Source organism: Bidens hawaiensis, unplaced genomic scaffold (assembly GCF_021521415.1).
Source record: "Bidens hawaiensis isolate Kalapana, Puna unplaced genomic scaffold, B.hawaiensis_p1.1 tig00000670_1, whole genome shotgun sequence".
In the NCBI taxonomy this organism is placed as follows: Eukaryota; Viridiplantae; Streptophyta; class Magnoliopsida; order Asterales; family Asteraceae; genus Bidens; species Bidens hawaiensis.
This window is the reverse complement of record NW_027491040.1, coordinates 4,475,312-4,484,777: the sequence shown is the minus strand read 5'-3', so window position 1 is coordinate 4,484,777 and position 9,466 is coordinate 4,475,312.

The window sequence follows — 9,466 nt, the reverse complement described above, 5'->3', positions numbered from 1 at the left end:
CATTACCTTGTCTATGAATGTACATTGACTTATCCATAGAAGACGCTTTCTCGCACCCCGCCACGGCGGAATCGAGAGGGGCGACGAACATGAATGTCAAAGAATATGATTATCGCAAACACAAACACACAATTGGATACACATGTTAAATTTTAAGTTTACATCCCAAAATCAAGTTTAAGTATTAAATCATTTACGAAAAAACTTGGTTTCTAAGATTTCACTCATATGACTATATATGTTGCGTTATGCAAGTAAAATCCTTCGAAACTTGTAACCGAATCTTGTGTGCATGTTTTCCGATGATGATCTCCACTTGTACGGTTGTGCCTTGATTACATGAAAAAAAATACTTAAAAGTGTCAACACAAGGTTGGTGAGTTCACACGTTTCATAGCCATAATGTGAAACCATTTCCCGTAAAAACGTTAATCACGTATATGTGGTAATAGTTTTAATTTCTTTACCATAAGCGTAGCCATAATGTATGAAAAATGTACACATGAAAACATATAAACATGGCCATAATGTATGAAAACGTACCCTTGTAAATGACATGAATATGGCCATAATGTATGAAAGTGTATCCTTAAAAATGATATGAACGTGGCCATAATCTATGAAAGTGTATCCTTGAAAATGATATGAACGTGGCCATAATGTTTGAAAATGGTGGCCTACCTTCAATTAGAATATTCGCTAAATGTCAGGTGTTCAGGAGTGTCATAGGCGTAACCCTAAAATATTCCTTTTATAGGCCTAGCCCTGACATCTGAAATTCCACTTTTAGAAACCCCTAGGTCCACATTGAAAGTTTATTAGATTCCTCTGTTCTGCTTCTAGCCTCTCCCATTTAGCCTTTTCAGTATAGAATAAATGTCTCAGTTGGTCTTTTCCAAGATTGTCAAAAACTCCTTCCGCCATACCCTTACTAAGCATCAAGCCTTTAAGGTTCTTGATCTTGTTCTCGTTTTCCATGGCTAAAGGTTTTCAATTGGTTCCTCTTTTAAAAATACAAATGGAACCTTAGGAGCTTTTGAAGTCTCAGACTTGTACATAGAAAGCTTTTCAGATCCGCTCATGCTTTGAGTTTCTTCATTTCTCCCTCTTGCCTCCATCAACCTGTCAGAAAGTTTCAATTGTTCATCCTCCCACTGCTTCTTTTCTTTCTCAGCCAGGGTCATGATTCGAGGTCTTTTTGTTGCAGCATCAAAGTTAACCTTTCTAGATATCCTTTTATGATGTACCTCGACATTATCCCTGCTTAGACTGTCAACAAGCTCAATAGAGAAGCCATGTTCAACAAGCAATCTGCACTTCCCATCATATTTGGCATATAACCTTTCAAGACTTTTAGTTTGGGAGCCAGCTCTCTTCATCCTTTCCAATTCATTCCTTTTGACGGCCTCAACACTTCCATTGTAGGCTTCTTCTAGCTCACTGAACACCATGTAGCTTAGCTGCTTTTCAGAAAACCCATGTAGTCGTAGATATGCTTTGAATTTTTGAGAGTCATAGTTCTTCTTCTCCATCTTCCTTTTTATGTACTCAACTTCCTCATCAAGTAACTTCTATGACTCCTCATCAAACATAGGAGCCACAGTTTCATACTTATATACATGGTTGATCAATCCCAAGATTTTTGGTTCATTCCACCTTACCTCATCCAACATAGACTTTATGTTCTCCCTCTATTCATCAGTCATTTCCACATTTGGGGAGTCAACAGTGTCATCAACATCATCAGAATAATCATCAAGGGCCTCTATCTTTGGCTCATTCACAAAGTCCGGCATAACAGTATGAAGAGGAATAGCCTCTAAAGGACTTTCCGTTTCTTTTGGACTTTCAACAATGTATTATGGCTTGTCAGAGTTGTCAGTCTTTTTTCCTTTTTGTCTCATCATCATCATCATCAACTCTGCCATCATACCTCTTTTCCTTGTGTATTTCTTTCCATATTTTTCATCATAATCATCTTTTTCCCAACTGCCCTTCTTTTCAGAGACATTTTCAGCATACTTTATCCACTTCTTAGACAAAGATTTGAATATAGGTTCACCAACATCATCAACAATTACTTGACTTTCATCATTTATTTCTGGTTCAGTAGAGGCTTGATTTTGGGTTTTTCTTTGGGCTTGTTTGAAGTTGTAGATGACAAATGCCAAAGTGTTTTCAACTTCTTCAAATTGTTTCAATTTTATTAGCCCTTGAATCACACCTTGATCTATTTCCCCTTCTTCATTCAAAGTTTTATTTATCTCAGCCTCCTCCAAGAATATCTCCTACTGCTCAAACTCCTTATCAGTCAAGGACATGGCAATCCTTTATCTTTCCAACATCTCATTCAAAGTGTCAGCATGCCTTTTAGTAGTTTGTTCAGTAGTTTCGTCCAAATCCAAAATGTCATTAATAGATTTTTCATTTTGAGTATTTAGGGGTTGTAATTGATCTTCACTTTCAGCAGTAGACTTCCCTTTATCCTTCCTCCTATCCTCCTCAATAGTTTCCCTCAACATTTCTGGTTCACAAGGATAGTCGTTAATCTTGTCCATAAAATTCTCCATCTCTATATCAACAGCTTTATTAACATGTTCATCCTCTATCAAAATCTCCTCTGTATCTCCATCTTCATCAACTATCACATCAGTTTGTGGCTCAGTGGCTATAGCATCAGTTGCTATAGCCTTTGTAAGAGTTTCAGCTTCATTCCTAGCCCTAGTTTAATCAATTATAGCCTCCTTCTCAACCACCACCTTCTCAAGAACCTCCTTTTCAGCAGTCAAATCAGCCATATCATAGTCTTATTCTCCTCCATCTGACTCATCACCAAAATAATTAGAGTCATCTATCCTTATATCCTCAATACTCTAATATTCACTTCCTCCATGCAAATCACAAAGATTTTTCAATATGTCGTCCTCCACCACATCATCAGCCATAACATCATCCCTCACAGTGCTAAAAACAGGCGGATTCTCCCCCTGTTTTAGGGCAGTTGAGGATCGAATCCTATTTTGTGCATGTGCCAACAGGGATTTCAAATCAGCATTTTCCTTTGTCAAGTCATCGTTTTTCCTCCTTAAATCCATATTCTCAATCACTACATCCATGTATCTTCCAAAGAATTGATCATCCGGGGAAGGTGATCCGGAAGGTGTATCTGAAAATGGGTCATATATAGTTTTTTGGGGTTGGATAAGTTCTTGTGGTGGGCTTTCAATGATGTTTGTGCTGGTTGAGGGTAATTGGTTGACTGTTAGGACTATAGGTGCATAGGTATGGGTAATTTCAAAGGCAGGTTGGTCAGTAGCTTGGGATTGGGTTGGGGATTGATATGGAGTGATGGAAGGTTTATTAGGTGGGCTCGGATATGTTGTGGAATATAAGGTTGATGACATGGTCTTGGGTTAGGATTAGGCTTTGGGTTTGGGTTTGGGTTAATGATTGGTTTTGGATTTGGGTAGGGCAGTGGGTTTGGGTTTTAGGTGGGCTTTGGATTTGGTCAAGGTTTTGAGTTTGGCTTGATGATTGGGTAGGGATTTGTGGTTGAGGTGGTGATTGGATATGTGAGGGTGGGGATGGGATATAAGGTTCTTGGTCATGGTGTTGTGGTGGGGATGGAGTCGGCTGTTAGGGTGGGCTAATTGGTGAGCTTGGTTGTGTCGGTATAGGTTGGTTTTGGAACTCCCTATGTGCCTCTGCATGAACATCCTCCTCAACAGTCACAACATCACCTCCTCCATCACCTACATCATCCTCTCCATCTCCTGCATCATCGCCATCATTAGATTCATCTTCACCATCGCCCTCACTATCCACTTTCTCCTTAGAGGTCACACCAGGTGATTGTGGAACCACCATTATCTCCAAGTCATGGTTCACCAACCATGGTAGTATATCAAACTCAGCATCAGGATTGAAGTTGCTTGTGGAAGCCAACATTTCTACCAATTTGTACACATTTAGATCTTGTAGTAAATGTGTTGCTCCAATAGTTGGCAAATCAGTTAGTACCCGGTTGAATATGATCTGTAGAAATCTTAGGTAAACCAAAGGTTTATCTTTGTTAGGCTTCCTCAGATTCGCAGCCAAACCTTCAAATATCATCTTCGAAAAGTTGAATGGCTGACGAAATACAACTGCCGCAATGGAATTGGCCGGGTCACGGCTCGTCAAAGTCCAAGAGCCCTTCCCCGGTGCATAGCCCTGAACTATGTGATGTATCGTGTACCTATAAAAGTTAGGGAACATACCTTTTTAAATTGGCCTTAAAATGCGTCACCCTGATAACCCATTGTCTCAAAAAAAATATTCTATAACCGGTTTGCGGAGAAATGGATTGGGCTCTTCAAAGCATCGTTTAGTTGTATGAGTGCCCTTATAATTTGTTTAGTTATCACGATCTGTCACACCCGGCCCTGAGCGGCGGAAACAGCCGGGCGCGCGCGAGTGGGGATTGATAATTAAGCACGGGCCATTGCAAACACTCAAGATAAGATTTTCATTGCGCATGAAATGTTTAATACAAATACATTACATTGTTAAAAATTACATAAAATCATCCAAGTATAAAAGCTGTTGAAGATTTCCACGCCATATCCCCTTGCGCGGCGAGAACAACCACGCGCATCGAAGGGATAGAACTAAAATCTTCCAAAAAGCTAGTTTTAGATGTTCAGCGTGAGGTGCTCTAAGTGTGACTCCATGCGCTACTTAGTTATCTCCTGAAAGACACGTAAAACATTTGAATCAGTATAAACTGAGTGAGTTCACAAGTTTTAGTAACTTGATAAATCGTATTGCATCATAATCTTGATAAAAATCATTCTGAAACATAATTCTGATAGCATCATTAAAACACATGCTCGGTAAAACATAGTTCTATCAACATATTCTGATAAAATCGTTCCGCGGGTTACGCGCGAACATTTCTGGGAACTGTGCTCGTCTGTGTAAGTGGTGCTGCCACTACGAGCGAAACAAGTAATACTGTCCCGCGGGTTACGCGCGGAGACTTCTGAAAAATCGTGCTCGTCTGTGTAAGTGGCGCTGCCACTACGAGCGAATAATACCGTCCCGCGGGTTACGCGCAGACGTTGTGCCGGGAAAACAAGGCGCTCGTCTGCGTAAGAGGAGCGACCTCTACGAGCGGGCTCAAACCCATAGTACTGCCCCATGACCATACTAGGCACTCGTCTGTGTAAGAGGTGCGACCCCTACGAGTGGGCGGATCAAACCAGCAGTCCCTACCCTTAGAGTTCCAATGGTAAAGTGATCACTTACTCGAATTCTGGCGCACATACATCGTAAACCATAGATAACCGTTTGCATTGCTCATCATGAAACATAATTTAAACACAATCGTTTGCATAACTTGTAAGTATAACATGATAAATCGTAATTTAAGTACGTGTCCCTCGCCCCGAAAACAGTTTAAAAAACAGTGAAAATAGTGAAAATAGGGGCTGTGAGACTCACCTGTGGTTCTTGTTAAGGGATTAATCGAGATTCGGGTTTTCTTGGTGTTGGCCTTTGAATTGAAGGTCTAGAATACGATTATGTAACATCCTAAAATTTATAATGTTGAATAAAGAAAGTTATGTTAGTGATTTCGCGTTTTTAATTATTAATATCGGGTAGGAGCGGGTCATGGACTTGGATTAATTGAGATAGGATAAATGAGAATGGGATTTCAGGGATATAAATACCCCCAAAATCCCAAAATATCTCATTTCTCACCAAACTCCACACACACTCCACACACTCCTCAAAACACCGCTTTCTAACCGATCAAGATTCGAAGCCGAGACCCGAGATTTCGTTGATAGATCTGAGTTGGTAAGGTAAGAACAAATCCAACAAAGTTAATATTACTGAAAATGGTTAGGATTGGATGGGTTAACCGGACCCGAAACCCAAACTGCCCAAATCGGACCCCTAAAACGTCGATTTTAGGCCGATTTGATGGTTGGGATTTGTAGGCGCCGATCATACGATTCCGTGGGTACCAAAATCGAGTTATTTGGCTAAGAAACGAAGGAGTTATGGGCAAACAGATCTGCAGCGCGATAACTTCGCCTGCAAGATTAAGTTCGCCTGATGAACTTCGCCTTCAAGCGTAACTTCGCCTTCAAGCGTAACTTCGCCTACGGCCAAGTTCGCCTAAGGTATAACTTCGCCTGAAGCCAAGTTCGCCTAAGGTATAACTTCGCCTGAAGCCAAGTTCGCCTAAGGTTTAACTTCGCCTGAAGCCAAGTTCGCCTAAGGTTTAACTTCGCCTGAAGCCAAGTTCGCCTAAGGTTTAACTTCGCCTGAAGTGAAGTTCGTTTATAAAATAAATTAAAAACCTAATGGAAAATGTGTTAACGCAGCTTAACCCCAGCCAGGGGCTCTGCCCCTTGGACCCCGCTAGGGGCTGCCGCCCCTAGAACCCCGCTGCCAGGGGCGCTGCCCCCGGACCCCCGTTCGTTGTGGGTCATATATAGATAGAAATACAAAACGAGTAGTAGTAGTTAATTGATATGTGTAAATATTATACAGTTAGCCGGGCCCAGTTAAAGAAAGGAATTACGATCAACGGCGAGCGTAACAGGATCCAGGTGAGTTTCTAGCCCCATTCCTTGTTATGTTTTCGGGGCTGTGTGCATACTTGATGGGTTGTTAATACATTTATCCTAAGTGATAAGTGTATGCCATATGTGATATATGTGATATGTATGAATGATTGCTTGATGGTTCGTGAACGATCTTCGGATATTGCACGTACTGTCAGGTTGTAACGTTATAAAGCCATATGTGATATATGTGATATGTATGAATGATTGCTTGATGGTTCGTGAACGATCTTCGGATATTGCACGTACTGTCAGGTTGTAACGTTATAAATATGGCAAGTATGATATGAATGTTTATGTGTATGAACGTAATAAAGTTAATAAAAGAAGGAAATGACGGTTGTATGGTTACGAAAAGGGTACCGAGCCCTAATAATACTCGAGGTATGATGCATGGTTGTATGGTAACGAAGAGGGAACTGAACCCTACTAATATTCGAAAGCAAGGGACCAGACCCTTATAATATCTGTGATGTTAGGGACCAGACCCTTATAATATCTGTGATGTTAGGGACCAGACCCTTATAATATCTGTGATGTTAGGGACCAGACCCTTACAATATCTGTGAGGATAGGGACCAGACCCTTATAATATCTGTGATGTTGGGGACCAGACCCTTACAATATCTGTGAGGATAGGGACCAGACCCTTATAATATCTGTGATGTTAGGGACCAGACCCTTATAATATCTGTGAGGTTATAGGGCGAAAGGCTCTTTAAAACGTATGATTATGAATGTAAAGAAAGTATGTAAGTAAGAAAGAAAGTATATAAGTAAGAGTGAAGGTTTGAGTACTTATGTGTGTATGAAAGAAAGTTATGAGGTTAAGTACGTATGTATGTAATAAGGTATCGTATGGTATTGTATGATTAACTAGAACTCACTCAGCGTAGCTGACTTTTAGTATGCACGCAGGTGAGTAGGATGAGACGGCTGGCTTGAGTGGAGGACACATGGCAGAAGACTAAAGCCTGGCATCTGAAGAGCTGATATGTTTTATAAGTTATGTTTTGATTTTGAAAGACGAGAGGAATGTTTTAAGACATGATTATGAATTGATATGTAATGTTTTATGAAAGTTTTATATTCCGCGTAAAGTTTTTAATTAACTCTGATATTTAGAACTGTGTTTATGAGTAAATCCAACACGAAAGTAGGGTTACCGGTAACGGGGCCTTACAAGTTGGTATCAGAGCAAAGTTCGAGAGATTTAAGCATCCTACATGCTTAGACTCGAACAGAGAATGGGATTTAAGTAAGAAAGGAAAGAAGATGCCAGTCCAAGAATGCCATGTGTCGCTCAAGCAAGATCAGTAAAGGTAAATTGTATGATTAAATGATATATGTTAATGAGAAAGAAAAGATATGTGAACGACAGGGATAGGAATAATTGATTGTTTGATTTGACTAACTGCTTAAGTAGAACCAGCACAAATAGACTCATAAAGGGAAGTGTATAGGACACGGAAAGCAACGTGATCAGCTAGTCACAGCTGGCCACTGTTATTACCTGTTAGCCTTGCTATCCTTGTACTAAATAGTTCCTTGAATGATGATGTTTGTGTTTTCCCCATTAGAATACTAATGGCTGGAGCTGGAGAATTTGTTGAAACTGGGGGTCGCACTGGACGTCGTGGCAGGCCTCGTCTTGTCCGGCAACCTTCGGTAGAAGAAGCTTCCCACACCGAAGATGAAGGAAGCGCAGCTGGAGGAGACCAGAACAACAACGAAGAAGTTCAACTTAGCCCCGCAGTTCAAGCAGCCATCGTTCAGGCTGTAGTTGCTGCTGTGAAGAACCTGAATCCCGAAGGATCTGCTGGAAGCCGTGAGCGAACTGCTGAAGGGGCGGGTGGTGATGGTAGAAAGGATGGGGAAGGTGAAAGAGGGGCCTCGAGTGGGGATAAGTCTGTGAAAGTCGATGATAGGAGAGGAGGACAAGGTGGGTGCAGCTATAAGTCCTTCAAAGGTTGTGACCCGCCTAAGCTGACTGGTTTAGGAGACGCAATTGCTACTCTCCAGTGGATAACCGCTATGGACAAGGTTATCCGCATTAGCGAATGTCGTCCCGACCAAGCTGTGGGTTATGCTACTCAGTCATTCGTAGATGAGGCTATGTATTGGTGGGAGAGTGTGGAGCAGAGGAAGACCCGTGAAGAGATCAAAGAGATGAGGTGGGAAGATTTGAAAGAGTTGGTAATGAAGAAGTTCTGTGCAGATGCCGAGGTTGAAAGAACGGAGATGAAGTTCCAGAATTTAAAAGCCGGTATGATGACGCATCGTGAGTATACCACGGAGTTCAACCGACTATCTAGGTTGGTGCCTGACATGGTTGACACTGAGGTCAAGAGAATCAAATGTTATGTGAGGGGGTTGCCACAAAAGGTCCGCATGTTAGTCAGGGCGATTCAACCTGCTACTTTTGATTCGGCTGTTGGACTCGCGGAAATGGTCTATGCTGACGTGGCCGCGGATGATAGGGTGGAAAGGGACGAAGAGAAAGAGAAGAAAGGGGTCACTCCTGCTAAACGACCCGGTACTCAGTTATGGAACTCCAAGGATAAGAAACAGAAAGTGTGGGAGAAGAGATCGTGTAAGACCTGCGGAAAGAGGCATGGTGGTGAGTGCAAGTGGGGTAAAAGTTCTAATGTTTGTCTCGAATGTGGAAAGGCCCATGGTGGAGAATGCAGAATGGCGTCGAATGCCTGTTATAAGTGCGGGAAGGTAGGGTATTATGCCAATGAGTGCAGTGCGAAGCCAGCATGTTACAAATGTGGCAAGACAGGCCATATGTCAAGGGAGTGCACTGAAGGTGTAGCTGGAGGTAGTGGAAAGAAGGATGCCGA